Here is a 17637-nt window from a genome sequence, read left to right as displayed (position 1 = left end):
AACTAAATATTAAGGTATTCCTATAAGCACAATGTGAGGAGATACTATAATTGATCCTTGAATAATATAGGTTTGAATTGTGGGAGTCCACTTATTCACAACTTTTTTTTCCAACTGTAAACACTCAGCATCACATGACCCATGGTTGGCTCAATCTCTGTACTTGAAATCACAGATACGGAGGAACTATGGACAGCAAGGAACCTCTGACATGGAAAGCAATGCTGAAGGCTGACATCCCTAAATCACACTGTTCAAGTCAACTGTAGAACTACTTATTAACATGGGATTACTTTAATCTGACAAAAGGATTAACTAACAATCACTTAAATTAATGTATACTTTTCATTTGCTATTTCTCTACTAGGAATGTTCTTCCCTTACCCAGGAACCCACGATCTTCAAAAGGCTGGCCACTACATGTGTCCAAGAACACTGCTTCTCTTGGGTCACCTCCACACACAGACCAGCCCAATTCTTTGAGATGGCCCTGGCCACCATACAACTAACCAGACAGTCTCTATCACCTTACATTCTACTTGGAAGCTCCAGGACAGGGATTTTGTCTCGAACACAACTGTATCCTCCAGCACATGATGGGCACCCAACAATAGTCTCATAAATGAACAAAGAGCACCAACCACTTGTTGCCAAATCATTACACCTTACAACTGTGGAATCACATGCTGTAAGCTGCTGGCGTTTGGAATGCATTTTAATGAGAACGTTACCATAAAACAGGATCTGGGTGAAAAGAAGGTGACTAATTCTCCTATAATATGGATCTTACCTTTATTTATTTTCACACTGCAATGAACCATATCCCAACAAGGCACTTCATTCTATAATATTTTGTTTGCTTTTATTCAAACATAAAAGAAAACCAGAGACAAATGAGGCTAAGCAAAAAGTTCTTGGAGGATTACATATTTTTCAGTATGTAAGGGTTATTAACATCCTTAATCCATAGCACCCCGTGACAAGACTCTACTGATATCATACACAAAACTAAATAATTTAGAATATAAACTCCACAAGAGCAAGAATTTGTCACAGTGACAAATATGTCTGTAACTCCTAGAGCAACCAATTTAATTCCCATTAACATCAGCAGATTGAAAACATAACCTAACTGCACCAAAACTCAAATATAATTCCCGGGTATTTTATTCTTTTTGGTGCCCTTAAGATTGTTTTCAATCTCTATTTAATGTCAAAGTTTCTTTTACACAGTAACATTCATCTGTTGCAATGCGGCTTTAGCTCTGATGCATTACTAATTATATCTTTCTGAGCAGGTAGCTTTTCTGTTGTTTGGCTGTTTGATGTTGGGATACTTCCTTCTAATCTCTGGTTTTTAAAAACTATTAAGCACTCTTACTGAGTTCTGGAAGGAGTTAGCCAATGTTACTGTGATATGGAGTTCCGTTCAGTTCAGTTCAGTTGCTCAGTCATGTCCGACTCTTTGAGACCCCATGGACTGCAGGATGCCAGGCATCCCTCTCCATCACCAACTCCCGTAGTTTACTCAAACCCATGACCACTGAGTCAGTGATGCCATCCAAATCTCTCATTCTCTGTCGTCCCCTTCTCCTCCTACCCTCAATCTTTCCCAGGATCAGGGTCTTTTCCAGTGAGTCAGTTTCTCACATCAAGTGGCCAAAGTATTGAAATTTCAGCTTCACCATCAGTCCCTCCAAAGAATATTCAGGACTGATTTCCTTTAGGATGGACTGGTTGCGTCTCCTTGCAGTCCAAGGGACTCTCAAGAGTCTTCTCCAACACCACAGTTCAAAAGCATCAATTCTTCGGCACTCAGCTTTCTTGATACTCCAACTCTCACAACCACACATGACTACTGGAAAAATCATAGCCTTGACTAGACGGACCTTCCTTGGGAAAGTAATGACTCTGCTTTTTAATATCCTGTCTAGGTTGGTTATAACTTTGCTTCCAAGGAGTAAGCGTCTTTTAATCTCATGGTTGCAATCACCATCTACAGTGATTTTGGAGCCCTCCAAAATAAAGTCTGCCACTGTTCCCACTGTTTCCCTATTTGCCATGAAGAGATGGGACTGGATGCCATGATCTTAGTTTTCTGAATATTGAGCTTTAAGCCAACTTTTTCACTCTCCTCTTTCACTTTCATCAAGAGACTCTTTAGTTCTTCTTCACTTTCTGTCATAAGAGTGGTGTTATCAGTATATCTGAGGTTATTGATATTTCTGCCGGCAATCTTGATTCCAGCTTGTGCTTCCTCCAGCCCAGCATTTCTCAAGATGTACTCTGCATGCAAGTTAAATAAGCAGGGTGACAATATACAGCCTTGAAGTACTCCTTTTCCTATTTGGAACCAGTCTGTTGCTCCATATCCACTTCTAACTGTTGATTCCTGACATGTATACAGGTTTCTTAAGAGCCAAGTCAGGTGTTCTGGGATTCCCATCTCTTCAAGAATTTTCCACAGTTTATTGTGATCCACACAGTCAAAGGCTTTGGCATAGTCAATAAAGCAGAAACAGATGTTTTTCTGGAACTCTCTTGCTTTTTTGATGATCCAGAGGATGTTGGCAATTTGATCTCTGGTTCCTCTGCCTTTTCTAAAATCAGCTTGATCATCTAGAAGTTCAGGGTTCATGTACTGTTAAAGCCTGGCTTGGAGAATTTTGAGGATTACTTTCCTAGTGTGTGCAATGAGGACAACCATGTCATGGTTTGAACATTCTTTGGCATTGCCTCTCTTAAGGACTGAAATGAAAACTGACCTTTTCCAGTCCTGTGGCCACTGCTGAGTATTTTCCAAATTTGGTGGCACATTGAGTGCAGCACTTTCACAGCATCATCGTTTAGGATTTGAAATAGCTCAACTGGAATTCCATCACCTCCACTAGCTTTGTTCGTAGTGATGCTTCCTAAGGCCCACTTGACTTCACATTCCAGGATGTCTGGCTCTAGGTGTGAGTGATCACACCATCGTGATTATCTGGATTGTGAAGATCTATTTTGTACTTCTGTGTATTCTTGCCACCTCTTCTTAATATCTTCTGCTTCTGTTAGGTCCATAGCATTTCTGTCCTTTATTGTGCCCATCTCTGCATGAAATGTTCCCTTGGTACTTCTAATTTTCTTGAAGAGATCTCTAGTCTTTCCTATTCTGTTATTTTCCTCTATTTCTTCGCACTGATCGCTGAAGAAGACTTTCTTGTCTCTCCTTGCTATTCTTTGTAACTCTGCTTTCAAGTGGATATATCTTTCCTTTTCTCCTTTGCTTTTCACTTTTCTTCTTTTTATAGCTATTTGTAAGGCCTCCTCCGACAGCCATTTTGCTTTTTTGCATTTTTCTTGGGGATGGTTGATCCCTGTCTCCTGTACAATGTCACGAACCTCTGTCCATAGTTCATCAGGAACTCTGTCTATCTAAATCTATTTCTCACTTCCACTGTATAATCAAGGGACTTGATTTAGGTCAAACCTGAATGGTGCTATAGAGATTTGTTATTCTGTTTCTTTTGTTTACTCATGGTAACTTCTTGATTGGAGTCAGATTTATAATAAGGTGGCTCTAATCTCTTGAGATAAAAATTTGGAAACCTTGAATTTTTTTATATATTCATGCATTTGTTTATCCAAGCTGTGCTTAGGACTGAACACTCACTGTATGTTTCGGCTGCTGTTACAGGAATTACAGATATATCAGAAAACAGTGACAAATTCCTGCCCTCACGGGGTTTATATTCTACTTAATGTTGTGTATACTACTATCAACAAAAGTCTTCTGGGCAGCTATGGATTGCAGCTGACATACATTTGTGCTCAACATCAGTTAATTCACTTGGAAGCAAATAATTTGAGCCTGAAATCAAGTACAAAATGGGCAGAGAAGAATCTTCACAGTCTCACTAGCAAGGCTCTTGGCAAAGATAATCTGGGTGTCCAAATTTCTAGCTTGAACACTGAAGTTCTGATACTTGACAAACAAATCATTCATATAAAAGACAAAATTTTGCCTGCTATGGTAAAAGAAAATCCAGTTATTGAAGATGCCAGTTGGAAAGGGAAATTTGATCTGCAGAGTAAACAAGACTATTACACAGCAATACAAAAGTTATTTTTAAATCAGCTGATAAAGCAAAAGGCATCATTTGAACATGTACAATTATCACATGAAACTGAATTGAGAAAGCATTAGGACATGAATTGTCTGCTTGAAAACTTGGTTCAAGTGCTTAAGCAAAGCAATTTGACGCCCCAGCAGTGACTGAAAATACTAACAGATCCATCAGTATCTCAGCAGATAAATCCTAGGAATACCAGTGATAGCAAGGATTATTCTACTCACCGGCTTTATCAACTTTAGAAGGAGAAAATAGGAGAAAAGGAAATCTGGAAATCTGGAGAAGTGGCTGAGAAACTAAAACAGGATGTTTCTTTGGTCCAACAACAGTTGGCAGCATCGCCTCAGGAATATTCTTTCTGTCCAAACTAAATAATGATGTGGACATGCTCTGTGATGCTTTGTATCAAGGAGAAAATCAACTTTTGCTTAGTGATCAGACACTTGAGTTGTTTACAACTTTTGGCTGTTGGGTACAATACTGCTGTGAACATTGTTGTACAAGTATTCAAGTCCCTGTTTTCATTCCTTTTGGATATATACCTGTAAGTGGATGCTGGAACAGAGTTAATGGAGCAGTTTCACTAGGTTGAATTTAACTAAACAAGCTAAATCATCTTCTTATTGATATTCTTGCTGATGTGAAAACTAAAAGAAACTGCATCAAGTGGAAAGAGAATTATATGTATATTTTTTAAAAGATGAAGATTATCTGAAAGAGACTGTCAAGAATTTAGAAAACCAAAGATTAAAGCTAATGGTTTTGAAGACTGAAATTTACCAAAAATGAAATTTTCACTGCATGTGCTACATTTTAATGTTTTATGTATTTTGAGAACAACATAGTTAATAATGGAAAAGGAAATGGCAACCTACTCCAGTATTCTTGCTTGGGAAATTACATGGGCAGAGGAGGTTGGTGGTCTACAGTCCATGGGGGTCACAAAGAGTCAGACATGACTGAGCAACTGAACAACAAAATATCTATTAATAACATGCCCAAAACAATCTACAGATTCAATGCAGTTCCTAACAAAATTCCAATGTCTCTTTCACATAAATAGAATAGGCAATCCTAAATTTGTATGGAACCACAAAAGACCCTGAATAGCCAAAGCAATCTTGAGAAAGAAGAACAAAACTGGAGACATCATACTTCCTGTTTTCAAGCTATACCATTTTCAAACTATATCATACATACCATATAACCATCATACCATAAAACAGTCAAAGCAAGCACACTGATCAACAGAACAGAACTGAGAACCCAGAAACAAATTCACGCATACATAGTCATTAATTATCAAGAATACACAAAATAGTAGTCTCTTCAATAAGTGGTGTTGGGAAAACTGAATAGCTCATGTAAAGGATGAAACAAGACCACTATCTTATACCACACACAAAAAGCACCACAAAATGAGTTAAAGACATGAACGTAAGACATGAAACCATAAAACCTCCTGGAAGAAAACATAAGAGAAAAAGCTCCCTGATACTGATCTTGGCAGTAATTTTTTGGATTTGACACCAAAAGCAAAAGCTAACAAAAGCAAAAATAAACAAGTGTGACTACATCAAACTAAAAAGCTTCTGCACAACAAAGGAAACCATTAATAAAATGAAAAGGCAACCTACAGAACATATCCTACAGCTGCTAAGAGGTTAGTATCAAAAACATGAAGAATTCATTCAACTCAACAGCAAGAAAACAACCCAATTCAAAAATGAGTGAAGCACTAAACAGACATTTTACCAAAGGAGACATACAAATAAATGGCCAATAAATACATGAAAAGGTGTGAGCAATCCCTAATCATCTGGGAAATGCAACTAAAAACCACAATGAAATACCACCTCATAACTGTCAGAAAGGTTATCTTCAAAAAAAAAGGAGAAATATAAGTGTTGTAAAGGATGTAAAGAAAAAGTACATTTGTACTGTTGGCAGGAATGTAAACTGCTGCAATAGCTATAGAAGTTCCCCAAAATACTAAAAATAGAAATACCATGTTGTTATTTTAGTCAGGAAGGCGTGCCTGACTCTTTGGCGACCCCATGGACTCGAGCTTGCCAGACTCCTTTATCCATGGGATCTTCCAGGCAAGAATATTCATGTGCATTGCATTTCCTTCTCCAGGGGATCTTCCCAATTCAGGGATAGAATCCATGGCTTCTGCCACAACTCCTGCATTGCAGGCAGATTCTTTACCGGCTCAGCAGCAAAGAATCCACCTGACAATGCAGGCGACGCGGGTTCTATCCCTGGGTTAGGAAGATATCCTAGAGGAGGAATTGACAACTCACTCCAGTATTCTTGCCAGGATAATCCCATGGAAAGAGGAGCCTGGCAAGCTAGAGTTCATGGGGTCGCAAAGAGTAAGACGTGACTGAACATGCATGCATTTAGAACTACCATATGATGATGCAATTTCACTCCTGGGTGTATATCCAAAGGAGATGAAAACAGGATATTGGAGAGAGATCTGCACTCCCACATCCATTGCAGCATTAGTTACAACAGCTAAAATACAGAAACAACCTCATCTAACAAAGGCTGACTAGATAAAGATGTGGAATATATACTCTGCAGAATATTAATCAGTCATGAGAAAGAAGAAACCCTGCCATTAGGGATGACACGGATGGACCCTGAAGGCATTGTGGTAAGTGAAATAATCCAGACAAAGAAAATACAAATATTACACAGCTATCACTTACATGTGGAATCTAAAAAAAGGTCAAACTTAAGACAAAAAGAGTAAAAAGGTAGTTTCCCAGGGGAAATAATGAGACTGAGGTTGGCAAAAGGGTACAAACTTTCAGCTTTAATGATTAAAGTCTAAGGAGCTACTGTAAAAGCATGGATGGTGACTATATTCAATAGCACTCTATTGTATAACTGAAACTGCTTTCAATTATATAGTATGAAACAAACTTAAATGTTCTTACCATACACACACACACAGAGATAAGTATATGAGATGATGGATGTACTAATTAACTAGAGGGAAAGAATTCTTTAATAATGTATATCAAATCACCAAGATATGCATTTAAAATGCTATACAACTTTATATGTCACTTGTACCGAAAAATTGAAAATTTTTAAAAACTTAAAGAAAGAGTATTAATATGCAATAAATTTAGAACACCCAAGAGAATTGTTATAACCTGGAAAATATAAGAAATGAATTCTAATAAACATAACTGTAGTATATAAACTTACATATACCTAGGTTAAGAGTCATAATGAGTAAAAAATGAATTAATATTTTACATATTTAGCCTCAAGCAACTATACAACATAAAATATATATCTCATTCCATTCTACAATATAGGTTTGCATCAGTAAATACTTTGTTATCTTCAATAGCCCCTCTGGGCTCCTGTGAGTAGTAATGGACTGAGACATCTTTTACCAAGTTCATTTTAGCTAAAATTCTAATTCTAGAACCCTTTCTAAGGAAAATCAAGTAAACAGAAGTCCTTAGAGGAAAACTACTAAAGTTTATTTCTGCCACATGTTACATTTATAAGACACCTTTATTCATAAACATGCACAATCTTACATTTATTTCATATATTTCTAGTAATCTGTTTCCTGGACTCTCAAATTAGATGGACAGAATACACCGTATGTCTGAGAAAGATACACTGAGGTCCACAGACATTATATAAAAAAAGAGAAGTAAACCATTAAAAAAAATATTCCAGGTGTATTTGTCTCAGATCCAATTAATGTAGGAAGTGAAAGCCCCACCTACTAACACAATGCCTAAGGATAACACTAATGATGGTGTGCTCAGTCACTAAGTTGTGTTTGACTCTTTTGTGACCCAATGAACTGCAGCCCACCAGTCTCCTCTGTCCATGGGATTTCTCAGGCAAGAATACTAGAATGGGTTGCATTTCCTTCTCCAGAGGATCTTCCCGACCCGGGGATTAAACTGCAGTCTCCTGCATTGGCAGGTGGAGTCTTTACCACTGAGCCACCTGGGAAGCCCCCAAAAATGAATGATATAATAATTTATTTCCTAGGATAATGCAATCAACAGTTAAATTATGCACATTCTATTGTCTTTTAAAAAGGAAGAGCTATTAATTATTTTAGAAAATAACCCATCCAAAATAGTTAAAAAATGGCTTTAAAACTATCTGCTCCTTTGGAAATTTTTTACAAGCAATAACTATTTTCCTAAAATATCATATGAATATTTCCATATTAAAGACAACATTGCTTTCCCATTAGTCAAAGTCATTTGACAATTTTCCTGTGACTTGTGTCAAACTTGATTAAAAACATTTCTATCAATGTTAAGCCTTAAACCTAGAAAAAATAGGGGAGAAACTTGTCTTAACCAGAAGAATGGCAATAACAACAAAAAATGTAAAAGAACTAGAAAATCATCATTTGCTGTAACTGATTCCACCAAATACCATCAATGGATGCACAAAACCATAAAGGCTATCTGAGGAACTAAATAGTCCCATACTGCAAAGTTATACCCCTACAAATTACTTGCTAATAACCCAAATATTTAGGATGGAGAACTTTGGCTGCCACCACCTTAATCCAGCAACAACACTTAACATCAAAACTAAACAGTGTAAACCTTCTATTGTGATGTAATATCAACTACATAGTTTCATCCATGAGTCCTGCCAAATTACATTTAACCTGAATCTCATCAAGCTTATTTAAAACCTAACTTACAATTTACAGGAAATTGAAGAAATAAAGGAACAAGTCAACTGATCTCTCTCTCTCTCTCTCTCTCTCTCTCACACACACACACACACACACACACACACAATCCAAAACTTGGGATAATCCATACAGACATTTTTGGTCTTATCTCTTCAAAGTCAGTATCACTGGAAAAGTGTGTGGGAGGCCTCAGAAATGGAACTAAAGACTAGGACCTTGACTGTATATTGATGTGAACAAATCAAGTGAAAATGGTATTCTGGGGACAAATGGCAAATTTGAATATGGGTATGTATGAGATTTTTGGAAACTATTTTTTCACTATAGTTATGACATTGCTATGTAGAAATCCTTTTTCTGGAAATACATGGTGAAGTTAAACTAATTGGGTAGAAAAACTGGATAAATAAGTAAATTGATAAATGGATGCATAAAATACAACAAAACATTAAGAGGTGAATCTTGGTGATGGGTAAACATGTATATATTCTACTATTCTTCGCTTCAGTATGTCTTCAGTTTTCAAAATACAAAGTTTCAGGACAAAAAAAGACCAAGATGAAAGTATGTCCTTAATTAGATATCTAAACAGCATATAATTGATTTATAGTCCATCTTTTTTCAAAAAAGATATAAAGTGGCTTTTAAAAAGATATACAATAGAAGGTAACATCTTAAAGAAAAAGGTAAGAAAAATTAAGCAAAAGAAAAATACATGTAAGACACCAAGGTGAGGTCAAGGATTGTGACCTGAATGAGCTACAAATATTGACATTTTACTAGGAGTTCCTCCATTCTTAATGAAGTTTAAAGTTTGTCAAGCAAAGAAAACACTTAACAAAACATTTGGTAAAACACTTTGGGGGAAAGGTATGAAGAAATAGTCATTATATATTCAAACAGTACTGCCTCTAAATAAAATGCATTACTATTTCTTTCAACAGACACCTGTATAACAGCTTTCATTAGACTTAAGTATACATTTGCCAGTGGTGTCCTAAGAAGACCAAAAAGGGTGCATACAAAATCAATCTGTGTCCAGAGAGAAAATATTACTATGTATTGTGAGCTAAAAACTAAAAAGAAATTAAACTTTACCAAAATTTAATCAAACTGACATGATTCCTTGCTAGCTTCATGAGAGAAAATAATTTCATAAAATGAAAATAGTTGATACCTTACATGGCATTTGTTTGCCTTCAGCATTCTGCAATACTTAACGATGTCATCATAGTAGCTCTTTCTACATATATTTTAAAAAACTTTTAAACAGACTGCTTGCAGTAATTTTAATGAAATGGGAAATGACTATTAAAATTTTTACAGTGTCTCACAACCCCATGGCCTGTAGCCCACCAGGCTCCTCTATCTATGGAATCCTCTAGGCGAAAATACTGGAGTGGGTTGCTATTCCCTTCTCCAGGGGATCTTCCTGACCCAGGGATCGAACCCAGGTCTCCTGCATTGCAGGTGGATTCTTTACCAGCTGAGCCACCAGGAGACCCATATGGAAAGACAAAGAACCCAAATAGCAAAAACAAACTTGAGAAAGAAAAATGGAGCTGTAGCAATCAACTCTCCTGACTTTACACTACATGACAAAGCTACAGTCATCAAGACAGTATGCTACTGAACACAAAAACAGAAATACAGAAGAATGGAACAAGACAGAAAGCCCAGAGATAAACCTACACACCTATGTGCACCTTATCTTTGAAAAAGGAGGCAAGAATATACAATGAAGAAAAGAAAACCTCTTCAATAAGAACTCTGGGAAAACTAGACAGCTACATGTAAAAAACTGAAGAGAACACTTCCTAACACCATAAACAAAAATAAACTCAAAATGGATTAAAGAATTAAACATAAGACCAGAAACTATACAGCTCTTAGAGGAAATCATAGACAGTACACTCTGACATAGACCACAGCAAAGGCCTCTGTGACCCACTTCCTAGAGAAAAGGAGGGGGAAAAAAAAAAATCAACATAACCTAATAAACATAGACATTTTTCACAGCAAAGGAAACAATACACAAGACAACCCTCAGAATGGGAGAAAATAACTGCAAAGGAAGCAAATGACAAAGGATTACTCTCCAAAATACATAAGCAGCTCATACAGCTTAATATCAGTAAAACAAACAGCCCAATCAAAAAATGGGCAGAAGACTTAAACAGACATTTCTTCAAAGACATGCACATGGCCGATAAACACATGAAAAGATGTTCCATAACACTAACTACTAGAGAAATGCAAATCAACATCAGTCAGAAAGGCAATCATCAAAAAACCTACAAACAATAAATGCTGGAGAGGATAAGGAGAAAAGGGAACCTTCTTGCACTGTTAGTTGAACGTAAATTGATACAACCATTATGGAAAACAGTATAGAAATTTCTTAAAAAACTAGAACTTAAATCTACCATATGACCCAGCAACCCCAATACTGGGCATATACCCTAAAAAACCACAAATCTAAAAGACACATGTACCCCAAAATTCACTGCAGCCCTATTTACAATAGCCAGGACATGGAAGCAATCTAGATATCCACTGACAGAGTCGGTGGTAGTGAGGTGAATGAAACAGAGCCTGTTATACACAGTTAACTAAGTCAGAGAAAAATAGAGATCATATATTAACACATACACATGGGATCTAGAAAAATGGTACTGATGAACTTAGGCATGCATGGAAGGAATGGAAATACAGATGTAAAGTCCAGACATGTGCAACAGCAGAGGAAGGAGAGGGTGAATTGAAAGGAGAAAGTAGCACTGACTTTGTACACAGACAGCTGGGAGTAAACTGTTATACAAAACAAGCAGTCCAGCCTGATGCTGTGATGACCTAGAGGGTTAGGATGAGGTGAGAGGAGGCTCAAGGCAGAGGGGATGTATGTACAATTAAGGCTGATTAGTGTTGCTGTATGTCAGAAACCAATACAGCATTGTAAAGCAATTTTCCCCATTTAAAAAATAAATTTAAAATAAATAAAACTGTGCTCATTTCCATGCTCAAAACCCTTCAAGTTGGGCTTCAGCAGTATGTGAGCCGAGAAATTCCAGACATACAAGCTGGGTTTCCAAAGAGGCAGAGGACCCAGAGATCAAATTGCCAACATCTGTTGGATCATGGAGAAATCAAGAGTTCCAGAAAAAAACATCTACTTCTGCTCCACTGACTACACTAAGGCCTTTGACTGTGTGGATCACAACAAACTGGAAAATTCTTAAAAGAGATGGGAGTTCTAGATCACCTGACCTAATAAATGTGTATGCAAGTCAAGAAACAACAGTTAGAATTGGACATGGAACACAGACCAGTTCCTGCTTATTTAATTTATATGCAGAGTACATCACGTGAAATGCCAGACTGGATGAATCACAAGTTGGAACCAAGACTGCCAAAGAAATATCAACAATCTCAGATACACAGATGACACCACTCTAATGGCAGAAAGTGAAGAGGAACTAAAGAGCCTTTGGGGGTGAAAAGACAAGAGTGAAAAAGCAGGCTTAAAATTCAACATTCAAAAAAGGAAGATCAAGGCATCTGGTCCCATCACTTCATGGCAAATAGATGGGGAAAAGGCGGAAGCAATGACAGATTTTATCTTCTTGGTCTCCAAAATCACTCTACGTAGTGATTACAAGAATGAAATGAAAGATGCTTACTCCTTGGAAGGAAAGCTATGACAAACCTAGATAACATATTAAAAAGCAGAGACATACTTTGCCAACAGAAGTCTGTATAGTCAAAGCTATGGTTTCTCCAGTAGTCATATATGGATGTGAGTGTTCATCCATAAAGATAGAGTGCTGAAGAACTGATGCTTTCGAATTGTGATTCTGGACAAGATTCTTGAGTCCTCTGGATGGCAAAGAGATCAAACCAGTCAATCCTAAAGAAAATCAACCCTGAATATTCATTGGAAGGACAGCTGCTAAAGTTGAAGCTCCAACAGTGAGAAGAGCTGACTCACTGGAAAAGATCTTAATCCCGAGAAAGACTGAAGGCAAAAGGAGAAGGTGGAGGCAGAGGATTCGATGGCTGGATGGCATCACTGGCTCAATGGACATGAATCTGATCAAACTCTGGGAGATAGTGAAGGACAGAGGAGTCTGGAATGCTGCAGTTCATGGGGTCGCAAAGAGTCTGACACAACTGAACGACTGAACAACAACACAAGTATATAAAGTAGGACAAGTATATAAACACACACGAAAGGAAGAATGAGCACTTTTAAATGTTTTACTGTAAACATTTACAGTCAGAAGGTTTGGATACCATCCCTTAATGAAATGAAGTCTCCAGTACAGAAGCAGCAATTCTGACACCCACCCCCTCTTCAGGGTGCAATAATATAAGAATCATTCTTGGGCTAAAACTTTTTATATGAGCAGGTGATGATGATCTATGAACAAAGACCTAAACTTCACAAACTAAGTGTATTAAGTCGCTCATTTGTGTCCGACTCTTTGCAACCCCATGGACTGTAGCCCACCAGGCTCCTCTGTCTATGGGATTCTCCAGGCAAGAACACTGGAGTGGGTTGCCATTTCCTTCCCCAGGGGATCTTCCTGAAGCAAGGATCAAACCCAGGTCTCCCACATTGCAGGCAAATTCTTAACCATTTGAGCTACCTGGAAAGTCGTTTTACAAACTAAGACCCATGTTCTATTAGTTAGGAGTGAAAAACATACACTCACCCTAGAAAAATCTTTGAAGAGTGTAGCAGGCTCAGTTCTGAAAACAGGTCAAGTATTGAAACCCAGGTTGATCTTAGAGCTGGCACAGACCTATCATGAAAAACAGGTCCTGATCTCAGCACCTGCACAGAGTGAACTAAAGAAACTACCTGAGCCCAATGGCTAGCTGCTCAATGTCCATTCAGCCTGCCTTCCTCATTCATGAATTCCTGTTATTTCACAAGGTCATCCAAATTAAGACTACACTTTTCAATCTCCCCTACTATCAGATCTGGCCACTGTCTAAGTAACAACCACCAGAATGAAAGGACAAGTGGTACATGCAATTCTCAGGAGGTGATCGTAAAGGAAGGCGGCATGCCTTCACCTTTCCTTTAACTGGCCAGGCACCAACCTGACAGCTGGAAGTGCCATCACAAACTATGAGGTGACTCTAGAGCCAGGGATCACACCTGATAATGCAAGGAAGAGAGAACTTAAGTCCCTGACACTGTAGAGTCCCATCAGCTCTCAGCTACTTTCTTCTGAGTTATTTCATGACAAAATAAATTATTTTTTTTCAAGATGCACGTATCTAACACAGGTGGTGGTGTTTAACTCTATCCCAGAAAGCCAGACAGAGGGAGGATCAGCATGCCGTGCCAAAGATTTAGTGGGGAGTGTTCCTGGTACAGACATCTGCAGAAGGAAAGGGAGGAAGCAGGACTGGAGCGAACGGAAAGTTGGGATACGGTACAGCAGGAATAAAGGCCTCAGCCAGCCCTGGGGGGAGCTCAGAAGCTGAGGGGGATCTTCCTGAGTTCAGTCATCTTGAGCTGAGGCATCACTTCTTGAGGTGAGTCATCGTGAGTTGTGATGACGACACCAGGCTTTTGTACCCCCATAGCACCCAGTCACTGGATGCAGACTGCCCTACAAAGAGGGGCTGACTCAGGGTGTGGCAACTCCATCACAAAGGCAATAGTGAAGTGGGTTCTCTGCTGGCAGCATTCCTTTATTACTACTGTTACTTACAAGTTTTTTGTCACTCCCAGCTGAACCTAAACCCAGGCCAAAAGGCCAAAACTTTTTCATCAAGATGAAAAATCAAGTCATTGTAAGTGACTTACAATCCATTAGAATCAAATCTATGACAGCAACAGACTAGGAAAAGAACAGAAAGCCTTGAACAGATAAAGTATTTCTAGGGTCAGCCAGGAGACTGAGGATGCCTAGATCTATGATATGAGAAAATCCAGGTAACCAGATTTTCCTAATTTTTTAATAGCAGGGATTTGCCATTTTCACTTTTCACATTCATGCACTGGAAAAGGAAATGGCAACCCACTCCAGTATTCTTGCCTGGAGAACCCCAGGGAGCCTGGTGGGCTGCCGTCTATGGAGTCGCACAGAGTCGGACACGACTGAAGCAACGTAGCAGCAGCAGCAGCCACTACCACGGAATTATGAAATTCAACTCCTCTGGCTGGCAGGTACACTCATCTCCAGGACAAGAAGGGCAGGCCAGGGGTAGGGCCCTAAAACAAGCTAACCTCTCTCTTTGACCAATAAAAGTCAAACAGTCCTGTCAAGATCTCATAAGAAGAACTGCAGGTGCAGCTCTTTTATCAGAATTCCTTTTTCACTGTCAAAAGATAGCAAAGAGTTCAGAGATTTCATAATTCAATTTTCTCCCTGATGGGGAAAAAATTAGAATAAAATTATCAGAGTAATTAGATAAAGGAACAGAAAATCAAAATCAAGATGAAGAAAGCAAGGATCTTTAGTTTTCTTTATACCCAAATTATTTTCAAACTACAAAGCAGAATAATTCATCACTTGAAAGATTAACAAGCTGTTTATAAGCCATTCATGTTGATTAATAAGTAAGCGAAGTACCAACTTTCGTTCATCTAGTGTGGAACAATATTCGACAATTACAAGTATATTCTATCATTTGGTACCACACTAAACAATTATCAAATTAAGAATCTAGTCTATCAAGTTGCAAAATTATAGACTGCTAGCCTTTCTGCCCAAAGACTATTACCCATTACCCACACAGTGCCATAAAAGTTTTTTATTCCACTATGTTAATATGTAACAACATAAATACTTGCAAAATCACCTACATATGAAAAAATTTAATAATGCAAATAGTTGTGGAACTGTTAAGAAGTTAACGATCTTATTTAAATTAGCTACATACTTATGGCAACTAGAAGCATGGTACTGACAAATTTGTTAACAGAGCAGCAACTGAGATGCAGACATAGAGGACAGACTTATGGAGAAGGGTGGGGAAGAACAGGGAAAGGGTGAGATGAATGGAGAGCAGCATGGACGCGTATACACTAACATATGTACACAGACAGCCAATGGGAGTGCTGTAGGACTCAGGGAGCTCACACTGGGGCTCTGTAACAATATAGAGAGGTGGGAGCGAGATTCAAGAGGGAGGGGACGCATGTGCAGCTACAGTTAATTCATGTTGATGTATGACAGAAATCAAAACAATACTGTAAACCAATAATCAATTAAAAATAAATATTGAAAAAAGGAAAAAAATTAGCTATATACTAATGTGATATGCTTACATGCTTTAATTCTGAGCTATGATCACAGATAAGGTATAAAAACTAATTTTCATTATAGAGAGAATAAGCAATTAATTCTGGAGGGAAATAAAACACATTCTGCAAATAAAGAATGAGGCTGAAAGGAATTCAGCTGAGAAGGAAGAGTTTCTTCAGAATATGAAAGATGGTCAGCAAGAAGCGTAACAGATTATTTTCAAAATACTGTAGGATAAAGGATTTAAAAAAACTTCTTTCATACCTCTGCACAAAACTAGGACTCACAGGTCAGGCTCACTGAATTAGTATTCTAAAACAACAGAGTTATGGGCTTAAAAAACTTATGAAAAGCCAATCTGAAAATATGACCATTCTAAACCTTGCTAAAGAGAAACTTCAAATTTATATATCTTCAAAACTGACTCATGTCTGTTATGTTCTTCTTGTATTTTAAATACAATTTAAGATATCTTTAAAATCTGACAAGTATTCTCTTCAAAATATTGTACCAGCCATATTTTATGAATTCTACATCTTTAAATAACGACGACAAAAAATTTCCAGACTGTGACAAAAGTGATAAAATTATCAAATTATTTTTGCTCTGGCAAGAGAAAAAAATACCTTGCCTTTCTGACTTAAAATACAAGTGATAGTTTTCTCTTTTTGCATACCACCAGCAGGAGGTAGTAGTTCAATAATCAGATAGAAATCAAATTTTAAACTACATTTCCAAACCAGTGGTCTTACAATGAGATTTCTCAGATGTGCCTTTTCTCCCATTAAAGAAAGTATAAAACTATTTAAATTACCACACTGCAATCAAATAATTATGAGACATCATTTTAAGTTAAGATATCTAAGTAGAAATTAATGTTCACTCCTTTTAACTACCCCAGGCTGCTATCCTCTCAAAAGGGCATCATTCACACTATATTCTCTGACTGGTACTCACTGGAGTTGTACAAGCCAACCAGTAAGTTGCTCTCATCCTAATCTTGAACTCTAGTTACAGGAAAACAGCTTTACCATGCAAAAGGAATAAAACTGTGTTTAGAACAATGTCATCATTTTAGATTCCTTGATTTCAGTAAACTTCTAAATAATCATACCATGACGATTTACCTCTTTGCTATGTAAAGATAAACTGAGTAATCAATTATCATTCAAGATGACCTAGAGACATAGACAAAAGTTAATGATAAAAGATTCAAAATTAAGGAAAAGCAGTATTTTAGGGAAGAAGAGATCACAAAGGACAGTACCAACAACAGTAGCTCCAGTCCAGAAATCATCTCAGAGCATTCTCAACTAAAGCAAACAACACAAGTATGAAAAAGTACAAGTGGCAGAAGTAGAAAGTACAGGGCTAAGGCGATTCAAACAGAATCCAGGCATTGCTCATGGTGACAATGGCCACAAGGATTCTGCAACCCTGCCTGACTGGAAGAAAACTGCAGGAATAATAACTGGAACTAAAGGGGTTAGAAGTCTATGAATTTTACTCAACAAGTTGCCAGTTTAACCATCGACTATAAAGT

The 17637-nt window shown here is 37.7% G+C and overlaps 1 protein-coding gene and 1 pseudogene across 5 annotated transcripts in view; one reads left to right on the top strand and one right to left on the bottom strand.

The window, feature by feature from the left end:
- The window catches only part of PHF3 (PHD finger protein 3), a 91432-nt gene that overhangs the window by 46796 nt on the left and 26999 nt on the right, over positions 1 to 17637 (bottom strand). The gene's annotated exons all lie outside the window — the stretch shown is intronic.
- Positions 3659 to 4904, top strand: LOC136150815 (HAUS augmin-like complex subunit 3; annotated as a pseudogene).

This window comes from Muntiacus reevesi, chromosome 19, assembly GCF_963930625.1.
Source record: "Muntiacus reevesi chromosome 19, mMunRee1.1, whole genome shotgun sequence".
NCBI classification, from domain to species: domain Eukaryota; kingdom Metazoa; phylum Chordata; class Mammalia; order Artiodactyla; family Cervidae; genus Muntiacus; species Muntiacus reevesi.
The sequence above is the reverse complement of the archived record's forward strand: the minus strand, read 5'-3'. Positions and strand labels throughout refer to the sequence as shown.